The sequence below is a fragment of the Mustela lutreola genome, chromosome 4 (genome assembly GCF_030435805.1).
Source record: "Mustela lutreola isolate mMusLut2 chromosome 4, mMusLut2.pri, whole genome shotgun sequence".
Taxonomy (NCBI): domain Eukaryota; kingdom Metazoa; phylum Chordata; class Mammalia; order Carnivora; family Mustelidae; genus Mustela; species Mustela lutreola.
The window spans coordinates 4,784,678-4,798,896 of record NC_081293.1 but is presented as its reverse complement, the minus strand read 5'-3'; positions in this window follow the sequence as shown (position 1 = coordinate 4,798,896).

The following is a 14,219-nucleotide window of genomic DNA, read 5'->3' as shown; positions in this document are numbered from 1 at the left end:
AGGCCTTCGGTTTTCCCAGGGACTGAGTCAGCCTCCCTTCTGAAACCGGCAGGTGGTCACAGAGCTGGATAGCCCCAGAGCACAGAGCAGGGCCCCAAGTGGCACGGCTGTTGTGTTCCGGATGGAAGATGAGGATCCCGGCTCAGGGCTTGGGCTCATCCGTGTCCCCCCACCCCTGCATGTCTACACAGCCTCCTCCCAGCCCGGTTCAGGCCGTCCCTCCCTACCCAGCATGCCTTCCTATCCTGTGCCCGTCACTCCATGCCCCTGACTCCCTTTCAAATGCGATTCAGACGGAGCCTGGTCCCCGGCCCACCCTGCACCTGGATGCACGTCTCGCCCCTGCTGCACTCTTGTTTAAAGTCTGCCTGAGCTTCCTCTGGCTTTCCATTCCTTCAGCTTTCTTGGGCTCCCTGTAGCTCTTCGTTCCCAGCCCTTTATACAGTAAGCGCACAGCTAGTAACCGCTGAATGAGTTAAGCCACTGCACTAGGTTTCTAGGAAAAAAAAAAAAAAAAAAAAAAAGAAGCCAGCAGAAACCTGAGTCAGGAGTAATAACAGGAAAAAAAAAAAAAAAAAAAAAAACCTCTAGAACACATAATCTTTAATATAGACCTCTCTCCTGAGCATATCGACTTTGGAAACCTCCAGCAAGCCTATCTTGCTGAACTTCCTATAATAAACTGTTAAGCTCCTTAGTAATGAATTCTAGAACCTAAAATATGTCTGTATGGAGCCCTGCCCTGCTGTAACAGTTTATGTGAGTCTTACCAAGCGGGAGGGACAGACTGGCCCAAGAGTCCGCTCTTCTGTTTTGGGTCTTGCAGAAATTCATTTTCCAATCCATGTGTCCAGGGAAATACTCTGGCCTTCACGGTCTCGAGACTTTTCATGTAACAAACGGAGTTAAGGTCCAGCTCTGGTTCTGTCTCTGCCCATCCTAGAACATGCTGGCTGGCGGGGATCTTGCTTCAGGCCTGAGCAGATGAGAGGAGAGCCGGAGGCCAGAGCAGGCAGGAGAGAGCCGCTGGGGGAGTGTGTCCCTGACTGTCCCGGTGACAGCCATCCTGGCCATGGCCAGTCGGGAGGCATCACATCCCCGTTGTTTGGGCTTGTGTGCACTGACCCCTGTTTCCCTTCGAAGGTCTCCTGCGGGGCCCCGGGCAGATCCATCGTAGTCTGGGCATAGAGCAGGCCTTCAGGAGGCCGGGCCCCGAGTCAGAAAGCTCCTCGGCGGTGGTTTGGAAACCTGCATGGAAAGCCCCGCCCCGGGAGGACTCAGCCCAGAGAACAGCCCCCGCAGACTGGAGATCCTGGCACGGAGGCACCAGCCCAGCTCCACAAGCGGCAAAGTCTTCCCGACCTCCCATGGTCTCCGAACCCAAACCAGCCTTCCCTCACCGCCCCCGAGATTTGCCTGGTCATTCAGGCACCGTCGGTCCAACACGAAAGCAGGGATCTTAGGAAGTCTGCAAGTGTGTCCTCAGATGGCATTATTAGACCTAATCTCCAGGGATGCTGGTAGGGGCCTAAGCCCTGGGTAGCTCTTGTCAGTGAAAACAGGTTTGGTTGCTCCAGAGTGAGTGTCACTCTGTGATGAGGGCACGGGGGGGGGGGGGGGGGCACAAAGTTGCCTGGGTTTGGCTTCCCAGGGTGGGCTGCACTTCTCAGGGCGGGCCAGGGTCTGGTCTGTCTTTATAGCTCCCCGGCGCCTGGCGGCCCGCCCGGAATGGGTACCTGGTCCGAGTGATGCGCAGGCGGCTGGATGGATCCTTCATCCTTCCCGGTGGAAGACGTCGGAGAGGAGGACGGCTTCCCCCGAAACAGAGATCATGAGCAGAGGAGAAACGCAGGCTCGAGTCAAAGGACCACATGAAAGGCCGCTGGGGAAGAACCTCCTGCTCTCCTCTCTGCTCTGCGTTAATACAACCGGGACTCAAAACTGTCCTGCTCGTTCCCCATCGACAAACGACCCAGGGGGCGCCTTGCCGCCAGGACCCCCATTCCCCGGTCTGGGGCCCGCGAGATGCCAGTGGTGCTTCTTTCTAACCCCCCCTCCCCCGAGCCCAGGGCTCCCTTTGAGGATAGCGGGCACTTACGGAACCAGGGGGGTTCCTCCCCTTTTTTAAATTCAGGAATAAGTGATCTACAGTGTCGTGTTTATTTTAGGGTAAAATACAGTGATTCGATAATTCCGGACATCCCTCTGTGCTCATCAACTGGTCTTAAAGAGAAGCAGATTCGGGCTGCCGATGCGTTCCTGGACGTCGGCACGCGCCGTGAGTCTGGATCAAGCAAAGCCAGTCTGGTCGTGGCAGGACCGGTGAGTGGAGGGCCGTGGGGACCCCTCACGCCCGCGGCGCGGCTGCGCGCAGCTCCCTGGCTCGTTCCGATACGGTGATTCGTTCATTGTAAAATGAACCAAGAACGGAATTCTGAAAAAGAACATAGACTCATTTCTAGAAGGTAAGAAATGAAGACGCACACGCACGTCACTCACTGGTTGAGGGGTGTGGGGCTGGACGCGCAGGGCTGTGAGGGAGCCTGCCGGCCGGAAGGGCCCTGGGAAGGCCGGTGGAGATGCTGGGATGGAGAAGGGGGAGGGGGAAGCAGGGCGAGGAGGAGGGGAGGGGCGGGGAGGGGCGAGGGGGGAGCAGCTGCGTCTGCGGGAACCATTGCTCGTGGTAGACACGGATGGAATTAAACACGATGGACAGCCCGTTCCATAGCGCCAGAGCTTGATGGCTTCCAAGTCTCTACCCTGGGTTCCAGAAAGCATCAAACGTCACGCTACTCTCTCCACCTCGGTTCCAGAATGATGTTGTGGCTCAGTTTCAGGATTGCCCAAGGCATGCCTGATGGCTGCTGAATGAAGAAAAAAAGATCCATCTTTTTAGAGATCTTACAGCGGGGGCCCTCTCACTGCAATTCTCTTAACCTCTTTTCTTGGCTCTTACTGCTAACTTAGCCTTCCGAATGTATTCTCACTCATTTATTTTTCAAAATCAATTTTGAGATAATGGAGTCAATTTGTTGGGGGAAAAGATGTTCATTAGTTTTCTAATATTGAATCACCGTTTCGCTCCTGCGTACACCTTCCTCGGTCATGGAGTAGCATCAATATTCATTTAATGCCCTTGCAGATTCCGTGTGGCAATATTGTAGCAGGAATTTTTAATTTTGTCTTTATAAGTGAGGTTTGTTTACTGTCTTGTGCTGGAGAACTGTGTCCTGTTGGTTTCACACTTCGTTGGTGTTAGGGCTTGGTGGCTTTAGAGTACAACTTGGCTAGGTTGAAGTAGGCTTCCCAAAAGTCTTTTCCGTGTATGCTTTGAGCTAAGATAAGCCACGAGATATTTTTGGAAGATGGCAATGAAGATTTGGAAGGTGGCAATGACACAGCACCCGTGTGTGTGTGTGTGTGTGTGTGCACGCACGCTCACTTGGAAGGTCAGGCAGGGGCTTCCATGGCTCACACACATGGTTACGTATCTGCTGACTCACCTCCTTGGCACGGGGCAGCGGCCGGACCCACAGCTTCTCTACTGTCCCTGGAACCCTCCTCAGCTCCTGTGACTCCCGGGTCAGCTGTGTGGTGGGTTACGTTTGTGATGCAGGGTCCCAGCTTCCCCCAAAGGAAGAGACGAGGCAGGAAGCCTGACGAGGGCACTAGTCTGTCATGGACTCAAGTTCATCTTTGCTGTTCTCCACTTTATACCCATTTGCTCTTCCCAACCACCCCCACGGCGGACCTCAGGCTCCACCAGCAGCCGGGGAAGCAGGGTCTTACTGGGACCGTTGGACCAGGCTTCCCAACCAGTAGAGTCAAGTCGCTTTATGTACGTTCTAGTGGTCCCTTCTCTGACTGAAACATTGCTGCTGATACAGAATTTGGTCCCAAGGGTAGAGGACTGTCATAACGAAAGCTGAGAAGGTCAGCGTGGCTTCGGAACTGGACAGCGGGCAGAAGCTGAAAGGTTCTGAGGAGAGTTTAGCGAGAGCTTCGAAAGCCTTGGTGGGGCTGCTTGTGGAAGTGTGGTGGCCGCCGATGGGGGCGCGCCTCGCGGAAAGTGAGGCCAATGTCATGGACGCCAGAGGAGTAGGGATCCCTGTTAGGGGGCAGTAGAAGATCATAGAACTGTGAGCGCCCCAGAGAGTGCTGTGCAGGGGCGCTGCCGCCTGAGCTCACGTTGGAAGCAGAATACTGAACTGGAGGAGGCAGCTGAGAACACTCCAGGCCCAGTGGTGACAGACGCGGTCCGGTTTCTTCCTGCTGTTCATACTCAAGTAGGAGCGAGGGAAAATAACCTAGAGAAAGATCATAAACGTGAAAGGAGCTAAGATTTCATGTTTTCAAAACTTCTTCGTCTCTCCAGATGGCAGATGATGCTGGAATTAAGAAATGGTTGCCAAGTAAAGGTCAAATTCAGAGCACTCGCAGGAAAGCATGGCCTCAAGATGAAGCCGAGGGTATTGCCGAGTGTCCTTGGGTCGACCTCGGAAGGGTGGAATGTGGCGGCTCAGAGAATTATTTAGTCAATTAAGAAACAGAATCTTAATAAACAAGAATCTTAAGGGAGTTTTCCCTTAGCAGAAGCTCGAGGAGAGCCAGGTTTATCTCCAAGGTATTTATGACGACAGCTTTTGTTTAATGGACTAAATCTCCGATAAGATTTGTAAGAGAACTAAAAACTTCAAGGGAAAAAAAAGGAGGGGGGGGGATTGGCCAGAATAACACCAACTGGGACTGGAAGGGGTGGGGACAATACAAAAGACAAAGAGGCGGTGGGACCCCCGACGTTCCACGGGCACAAAGCAAGCTGAGAAAAGTTTGTGACGGCAAACACGGCTGCCTTTTATAGAAAAAGAAAGGATAAGTCAGAAAGCAGAGCCAAGAGCCCAGAGCATAGAGCCAAGAGCCCAGACAGGAGTAGGACTGAGTCCTAATTTAAAAATCTCCCAGCATTTTCCTGGCTGGATTTCAGAATGGGTGTGCTGACTTCTCTGAGCCTTCCCTGTCCCCCTTTTGAACAAGTGTCCATAGCAGCGTTGCCATCGCATTTCTAGATGTTGGGCGTGTGAGGGCCAGATAGCTCTTCTCTGTCCAGGTCCCAAGTTCACAAGTCTCCAAGAACAGGAAGGGTCCTGGAGGAGCTGTCCTAAGGAGCTGCATGAGAGGAGACTTATTGGGTCTGAACCCAACTCAGAAGACAACAGTCTGGACTGAGAGCTAATGCCCTAGGGAAATGGGCTTCGGGGAAGCATTTGCGGATGGGGTGAGGGTATTTGCACGGAGGAGGAATGTAAATAACTTGGGGCTGGAAGACAGACTATGTTGGTTTTACAGAACGTCCATGAACCCTTTGATGCACCTTCCTTCGAGCTGTAAGACTTCGTTCCCTTCCCCCGAACGCGGGCAGGGACTCCCGTTGAAGGACTGCGGTGAGGCGGGATGGACAGGTTGTGGCTTCTGAGCCTACATCAGACAAGTCACTGCGACCGCCTCCTTATTCTCTGACATCACTCTTTCTGGAAGCCATCGGCCCTGTCATGAACACACTCAAGAAGCTCTCTGGAGAGCCCTACGTGGTGAGCTAGGCCACCAAAAAAGAGGCAGAAAAGCGAAGACCATCTTGAATGGGGGGGGTGGGGGGCTCCGGGCACCTGGGAAGGCTTCAGAGGCTGGAGCCCCCCCAGCGTCTTGGCTGCAGCCTCAGAGGGACCAAGCCCCAGAACCACCCACCCAAGTTGCTTTTGAATTCCTGACGCGCAGAAACTGTGAGATAAGAAGTGTTTGTTGTATAAAGCCCCTAAGTCTTGGGCTAATTGATGAAGCAGTAGTGGGTAACTAATGTAGCTCTGTTATGCTGGAAAATTAAATTGGAATACTTTCCAGCCCTCTGGATGGTGAAAAGCACATCAAAATTATCTGTTTCTTGGGAATTCAATAGAAGTCCCTCAAAAATCCATTTGTTGCAAGAGGCTTTATTGCTCTGTTTTTTAAATTTTGTAAGTAGATCGTTGATAGATTTTAGATGTCCCCTTCGGCTTATTTGGATTTTTTACTTTTTAGTGGTTCCTTGATAGATTTAAAAATTATTTCAACTTCCTTTAAAAACGGTTTGTGTTTATTTGTGTTTTCCTAAAACATCAACCATTTCATTTAAGTTTTAAAATGTCTTATCTTAGGGGCACCTTGGTGGCTCAGTGGTTTAAGCCTCTGCCTTCAGCTCAGGTCAGGATCTCAGCGTCCTGGGATTGAGCCCCACATCGGGCTCTCTGCTCAGCGGGGAGCCTGCTTCCCCCCCCCCCCTGCCTGCCTCTCTGCCTACTTGTGATCTCTGTCTATCAAATAAATAAATAAAAATCTTAAAAAAAAATAAAATGTCTTATCTTAGAGTTATATTTTACCTTAAAATCTATTAGACTCACCTGTATATCCGTTTCTCATTCAGAATGATGTGCTTCTGTTGTCAATCATTTCCCCTGGCTAGATTTTTTTTAGAGGTTTGCCTGTTTTACTGTTTTTTAGAGAAACATTGCTTAAACCCATCAATGTCTTTTTTTTTTTAAATATATTCCAGCTCTGTTCTTTGGCTTTTATCTTATTCAATTTCTCCACTATGTTTTCCTCAGGCCCCCCCGTTCAGTTCTTTAGTTGAATGCTAAGTGTATTTAAAGTTTTGTGACTTAATAATAGTAAGCTAATGAGCATATGACTAAGGTTTTTACCTTTAGAGTTCCCATTGTCATTATTACATAAACATCCAGTAATTGCAATTCTGATATCCTGTTGTCTCAAGTATTAGCTAAAGGACTGATAGACTTTGCTTTTAAATGGTTGATTTTTTTTATTACACATTTGTAATTTATTACACTGTGGTCTGAGAAGGTGACCTAAGCATTCTTTACTTCTTAGAATATTTTCATTTTTGTACATGGCCCACAGATTTTTTTTATTTGTTTCATAGGTAGAGGTCAGTGATTCATCCGTTGTGTGCACCACCCAGTGCTCACCACATCCCGCCACCCCTCTCCCATCCAGCAACCCGCAGTCTGCTTGTTTCCTGGAGTTCAGCATCTCTTGGGGTTGGCGTCCCTCTCAATTTTCATCTTATTTTATTTTTCCCTCCTTTCTTCTATGTTCATCTGTTTTGCTTCTTAAATTCCATGAGGTACAATGTCTATGCTACCCAAAGCAGTCTACATATCCAATGCCATCCCGATCAAAATACCATCAGCATTTTTCACGGAGCTGCCCCATGGATATTTTGAAATAGTGTATATTATCTAGCGAGTGCCAAGTTTTCTATATTTGCATATTGTTTTATATATTTAGATATACATACATGTATATAAATTTAAGTATATAAAACCAGTAACAAGGTTAATAATGTATACATCTATGTATGTATATATACACATATGTATATATATTATATATATATACAGTGTATATTATATATATAATTTATATATTTAATCGTAGTCTCAGTTTTTCCAGAGACAGAACCATAAGTAATCTCCTCTACAAAGCTTTTCCTGGTGCGGTGGCCCGAGACGGCTCTCCCGGATCCCCTGTCGACCCCGTCACTGTCACCATGCAGGCGGGTCTCCCTGCCCTCCCCGGCATCAACACTGTGTTCAGCACAGAGGGGTAAGCATCTTTTGAACAATGTATTATTCTCATACATACAGCAGTAAGCATTTATTGAATCATATAATTTCCAAAGCCAGCTACTCTAGTGTCAGTTGGGTACGCATTTTCTCTGCGCAGTGTCCTGTTTTCTAGAAGAACACAGATCAGCTACCTTTTCAATCAATGCACAGTATTATCTTTTGTGTTAAAATTCAGCCCTTGTCCCAGATACGTTGTTATGAACCTTTTTCCAACTTCAGTCTTGTCAAGCTTCATTATTCTCAATCCAGTCTGACAGTTGGAGGTTAAGAAGACACCCGTGGCCCGTGCAAACTACCCGGCCCTACAGGTGGCAGTGCCGGTGAGCAGCTCTCCCTGAGAAGGTCTAGGGTACACAGGAGATTTAAAATCCTCAGAGCATTCCGTTTGCAACTATTTACCCAATGCTTACCTACTGGCACTAATTGTCATTCCACGTGTTATATGCGGGTACCATATGGTATAGGCAAGACATTTTCTAAGAAAGAATATTTACCGTATTCCCAAATGTTACATGAGGGTGATTCTTTTTATGTTACATTTTACTTTTATTAGGAACAGCTGAGGTTGTAATCTGCCTTCTTTACATTCCTCATCATTTAGGATTTTTAAAATTCAGAGTTTCCTTCTGAGATTATTTTTCAAAGATTTATTTAATTAGTCAGTTAATTAATTTAGAGAAGGGGGGCAGAGGGAGACGGAGAGAGAAAATCTCAAGCAGACTCCCGTTAAGTTCGGAGCTCGACATGGGGCTTGATCTTCACAGTCCTGAGAGGCGGACAGACCCGAAATCAAGAATCGGACACTTAACCCACCGAGCCACCCAGATGGCCCTGGAGACAGCTTTAATTTGCAAAATGGCCCACGACCAAGGTGCTGAAAGTCTGCTGATACCTTGTTGACTCCCTGAATGCTGGGATCATCTCTGTCAGGGACCGAAAGCCTAATTAGGGGCGCTGTACTCGGAAAGTAGCTGACCATTGCTTAGGAACTTGACCTGAGAGCTTTCGTCCTGCAGAAGAAAAAGGGCAACGCTTTGGCGAAATGATCACATTCTATTTCCCATCCTCGATGCTCCTATGAGAGATGATGACATTTATGAGGGACAGGAAATGTTTCAACTTACCTTATTGTGTAATAAAGCCATTGTGGGGTATATAATCCTCGTCTTCTGTTTTCGAGCCCTCTCACGGGGATCACTGTCCGAAGGGGACAGTGTCATCGGCTTATTGGACACGTATTCTGTCTTCTAGTAGTTCATAATGGTTGTAGCGATGCCCTCTACTGAATGCAGAGGTGAATTGTGGTTAAGCACAGGAGATGAACCAATAATAATTGGGGGGTGTTTTGACCAATGATAGACTGTAAAGTGTTTAAAAAAATGTATCCATCAAGAGAACTTTATTTACTCTCCTTTTTTTCCCTAATGTGGTCACATCATTCCTTTCACTTTCATGGGTCAATAGGTATGACTAATCTCATGGTGCTTCATTCTACTTAATGTATTAGGAAGATGACTTACAAACGTCCTACATACTATGCTCCCACTTACAGATATGAATGATGGTTCTTTCGAAGTTCCGAAGTTCCGTGGGGTCCCCGCAGGGAGGCCGGCGGGGGCCGGGGAGGGGGGCAGCTACGTGAGAATCTGCTTTGAACAATGTCTTCAAATTCTTACACCAGGAAGTGTTCCCCATGCAACTGAAAGAGGTTAAAATGGTTCATAAATTTGTAACAAATCTGTTGACAATTACATAATTCCTGTGGAAAAAGAACAGTTAAGAGATGCTGGAAAAAAAAAAAAAAAGAATGTCCTCCCCCCTACCCTCTTCAATTGCTTGCTAGTAGCTAGATGTTTTTTTTTTTTTAGCTGGCATGGTTTCATTTTTTCCTCTGAAAATTTAGGGAGCTAGAGCCTGAACTAATTAAAACCAACATTAAATAAGGGTTGAATGACCTGTCAAAAAGGTTTATTCTGTTTTTATTTTAAATACCAGCTGAAACACTATCTGGTAAAGCACTTTTCTTTGGTTCCTCTACATCATTAAAGATTTCCACCCACCGGCTCGGCTGGCTGCGGGTTAGGACACCCCTCCTCGGGGACACTTGGGTGCCCTGTGGCGTTAGAAGGAAGGTGAACTCTTCTCTACCTTTTCCCCTACCACGATACTCAGGCCATTCCCTTTGACCTTGCAGGTTTCAAGTCTTCTTTGTCGATGGGAGAGGTCAGAGAAACATACGGGAGTGGGGAGAAGCACTAACGTATTGTGCACCGACTATGTGCCCGTCGTGTCTTGGCGTTTGACCTTCACCATCCCGTGGAACAGTCACCGTGACATTATGGAGGGATATGGCGATCTTCAGTTAGTGAATGAAGTCAGGTCAGAACCTGAAGGGGCCAAAGAATTTTCCTGAGGCCGTATTATGCACAAGCGACTGGCATCCCTGGGAAGTCTCCTGTGTTTCATAGCCCGTGCCCTCCGCTCTCTGCGAGGCTGTGCACACCAGCTCCCTCTTCGCTTCCACTTCCTCCGTGGCGCAAGCAGGGAAGCCCCTTGTTCCCCTCGCTCCCCTCAGCACAGAAAAAAGGAGCTGGACCAAAAAATGTTCAAATATCCTTTATGTGAGGTTCCAGGGCTTTATTGGGACGGAAACCCACAGAGTTCGCTGGGCCAGGGAAATGGGGGTCTGTTAGGGCTGCCCTGACTTGCCCGGCTCCCCAGCGAATCCGGGAGCCTGTTCTGACTCTGCTCCGGCCCTGGGAGCCCCAGGCTCCCGCACCAGCAAGCCCCTCCCACTGCCATGCGCTTCTGCTTCTTCCCCCTTCGAGACCGAGACCGAGACTGAACCGCCCTGACCCCTGTACTCCCTTACCCCCCCTGCCACCCAGCGCTGGTGCGTTTTTCCCTCCCCGGCCAGGGACATTCCCAGGGCTGAGGTCCCCAGGGGTGCTCTGCCGTGCCGGGGGGCTGTGGCCAGTCTCTGCTGGTGTCTTCTCTTACCACCGCGCGGCACAGTACTCTTCCCTCTCAGAAGCACCTTCTCCTTGGTCTCCTGACTGTCTCCCCACCGCCCTGACGGCCCCTCTTGGGGTCCTTTGTGGGCTCTTCCGCTGCCCGTCCCCGGTCCAGGCTCGTGGCTCCTCGCACGTGTGTCTGTGGCTCAGACGTGCTCCCGAGCTCCCGGCGCCCGCGTCCTGCCGCCCAGGCCGGCGCCACCTGCGCGCCCCGTCGGACGTGAGCGTCCCGCGCTGTGCTGCGCGGCCGGGGCTGGGCCGGGCGGCGTCTCCGTCCTCCCGCGGGATCCTGGCTGGCGCGGGCCGCGCGGGGCGGGCTGGCTCCGTCGCCCTCCGCCCCCTTAGGAGGCTGTCGGGTTTCCGGAGGTTGAGGTGGGGGTTTTCTCGCCAGTCCCCTTCCCGGGGGGCAAGGGATTGACCCGGTGTCCCCCTCCTTCCACGCAGCCAATCTCTCTGACTCAGTGACTGAGGCTCCTCTTTACCTTCTGGCGTTGAAGGGGGGTCTGGCCTCCCGCCCCCACGTCCTGCACCTTCCCCGTCTTCTTGCCCCTGAAAGCCGCCCGCTCCTCCTCCGGGCGCCCCTGCGGCCGTCCCCTCCGTTCCTGGTGCCGGCGTCTCCTGCTCCCTGGCGGCCGACGGGGCTCTCCCCGTGGACTCTACGTCTCCTTGCCTGCCTTGCCTCCTGCCCAGAAACCCCGAGGGCAAAACACCACCCAGCAGCCGGGCCAGGACCCGGGGCTCGTCCTTGACGTGTGCCTCTCCCTCACGCCCGCGTCGCTCCATCCAAGCTCCTCTGGAGCCCGCACCCCTCGGAGCTCCGCCCCCGCGGCCGCTGGCCTTGGCCGCACCACCCCTCTCCCCGCTCGGGACCCCCAGGGCCTGCTGCCTGGTCCCCACTCTCCGCACTCCTCTTTTTGACGCATTCTTTTCGCTGCAACCAGAGCAATTATTTCTTAAACACTAGCCTGCTTATGGCGCCTCCTCCAGGAAACCCTTGTTGAGTTCCTAGGGGTCTCAGGATGACCCCACAAGTCACACGTCTCCCGGGTCCGGCCGACCCTCCCAGCATCGTGTCTCACACGCACCTCTCCAGCCGTGCTGCGTTGGTTTCACACATACCGGGGATACGTGTGACAGCCCGGGGCGCACCTCGCCTGGTAACAGCAGCTGACTCGTCAGATAACATCTTCCACACCCCTTCTTCCAGGAAGCCTTCCCTGAGGTCGCCCACAGCTGCCATCCCAGCGCTCCTTCAGCTTCCTGCACACCTGCCTTCCTCCTCGTCGTCATCATCAGTAGCTGCGGTTTACCGGACTCTGACTCCACAACGAGAACCGTGCTAGGCACTCCGTGTCACCTACCTCCTAGAACAGGGACAGACTCCCCGAGAGGCCCTAGGGCACCTGTAGGCCGTATTGTACCAGACATTTGCTCAGACAGGGGCTGGATTGGCAAACATCCCCTGAGTGTCATCACCCCAGGCTCTGTTGGCCATGTGGCCTCTGTCACAAGTTCTGCCACCTGCCACCTGCAGCAGCCACAGACCACACACAAATAAAGACACATGGCCATGTGCCAAGAACACTGTTGACAAGGACAGGAGGTGCGTGGGTGGCTGTTTGCTGAGCCTCGCTAGAGACGATACAACCTGTGAAGACAGGGACCGTGTCTGCACTTGCCCCACCGTGTCCCCAGCATGGAGATCCACACACGATGGTACTTTGCTGCTGCCTCCAAGATGGCACCTGGGGTGGGACAAGGAATGAGGAAGAACGAGGTGTTTGTGATTGCCGGGGAAGCTGGTTTCCCTGCTCAGCATGCCTTTGTCCCCCAAGAGAGCCCCCCTTTCCTGAGCTCAGGTCCTTGGGACTCCACGGGACTCTTCCTCATCAGTCCTCCACCGGCTCTTAGGAAGTGCAAAGTCTTCTCTGATGGGAGACCTTCTCCTGTTGCTGTTGGTCTCCGTCCCCACGGCGGCCAGACTCCCCTTCACCCTCTCTGCACCTCCGGGTCCCCTCTTTGACAAAGACCCGTTAAGCGAAACTAACTCGCTCTCTTTCTCTGATCATCGACCCCTCCAGATTCTGGGGACACCTTGGCCTAGACCGCATCCAACCCCAGAGGTGGTCCTGCCTCCTCCAGTGGACGAGCTCCTTGCCGGAGCTCTCCCAGGGGCGCCTCCGGGTTCTAACGGCGTCCGTCTCTGGAATTCCCAGAACGCTCTTAGGGGAGCTCCTCCGAAAGCAGGACTCCCCCACATTTTACTGAGAATGTCTCTCTGTTCCATGGATTTGAAAAAAATGTAAATGCAGAGTCACTGCAGGATTTTGAACTAGGAGTGACATGATGAAAACAGTGTTTTCAGAAAAGTCCTTCCACCGGCGCAGGCATTCAAGACACACTGCTCACCGCACAGAGAGGCAGAGGGGCTATCGAAATGCAAGGTCACACATTCTTAGGGAGCAGTGTTAAAACAATTTCATGCTCGAGAAAAGGGAAAATCATGTCCTATTTCAGAAAGCCTCCCTCAACACCTCCCCTCACTTGCAATCACCCTTAGCGACCAAGGGCTCAGCTGGAATGCCCGGAGTCTCTGGAGGCCCACGGTCACCTTCGGACTCATAGTCCTTCTCTGTCTTAGCCCCCGTCACACACCTGTCAGCTCCGGGCTTGGGCTGGGGCTTGTTCGATGTGGGGCTTCTGGATATGTTGGTCTGAGCTCCTTGAGAATGGGGACTGTTCTCTGCGAGTCCCCTGTGCCTGGCCCAGCCCAGGGTAGGGGTCTGTGCATAGCGATGGACTTGAGTGGGTTTTCTAGAAAGGGATAAGATGCGTCATTGGGCAGAGAGCTTATGGTTGGTGCCACCAGCCGAGGGCTGACTCGAAGTCTGCCCCGTGTCACCTCCTTGGAGCAGCTGGCAATGCCCTGTGCCCAGCATCTGTGTCCTTGTGTTCGGGTCTTCTGGCCTGTCCCCCCCCCCCCCACCCGCCCCAGCTGTCCTGGGTGCTGAGCCACGCCAGGGACATCACCCGAGCCTGTGGCCTCCACACAGCTCTGTCACTCCCACTGCTGAAGCATACATAAGATTTAGGTCCTAAACTTTTTGGCACGAATCTCTTGGCAAAATAATTTCATGAAGGTGACTTCTTTGTGTTCCCAGGATGGCCATCACACAATTCCGGAGGCTTCTCAAAATTCATGACAGCACTTTTCAGTGTTGTCCCATGCTGCCCGATTCTCAGATTGCCTCTGTGGGCAGCACAGATATGCTTCAAGGGTGAGGTTTAATCAGATCTTGTACACAACCAAACACCAGCCTGGTACCTAGTCAATCCTCGGGAAGTAGGGTGCAGTGAATGAGGGAATCAGGTCATGACCAGATACTTTCTGTGGAGGGTCCGGAACGCCACCGCCATGTTGGCACCCAGGGTTGAGCGTCCCCAGCTGCGTGGGGCACATCCGTCTCACTAAGCGGTTCTAGGACCCTTCATTTTTAAGGACTCTATTTTTGTTCTTGAAACCCAT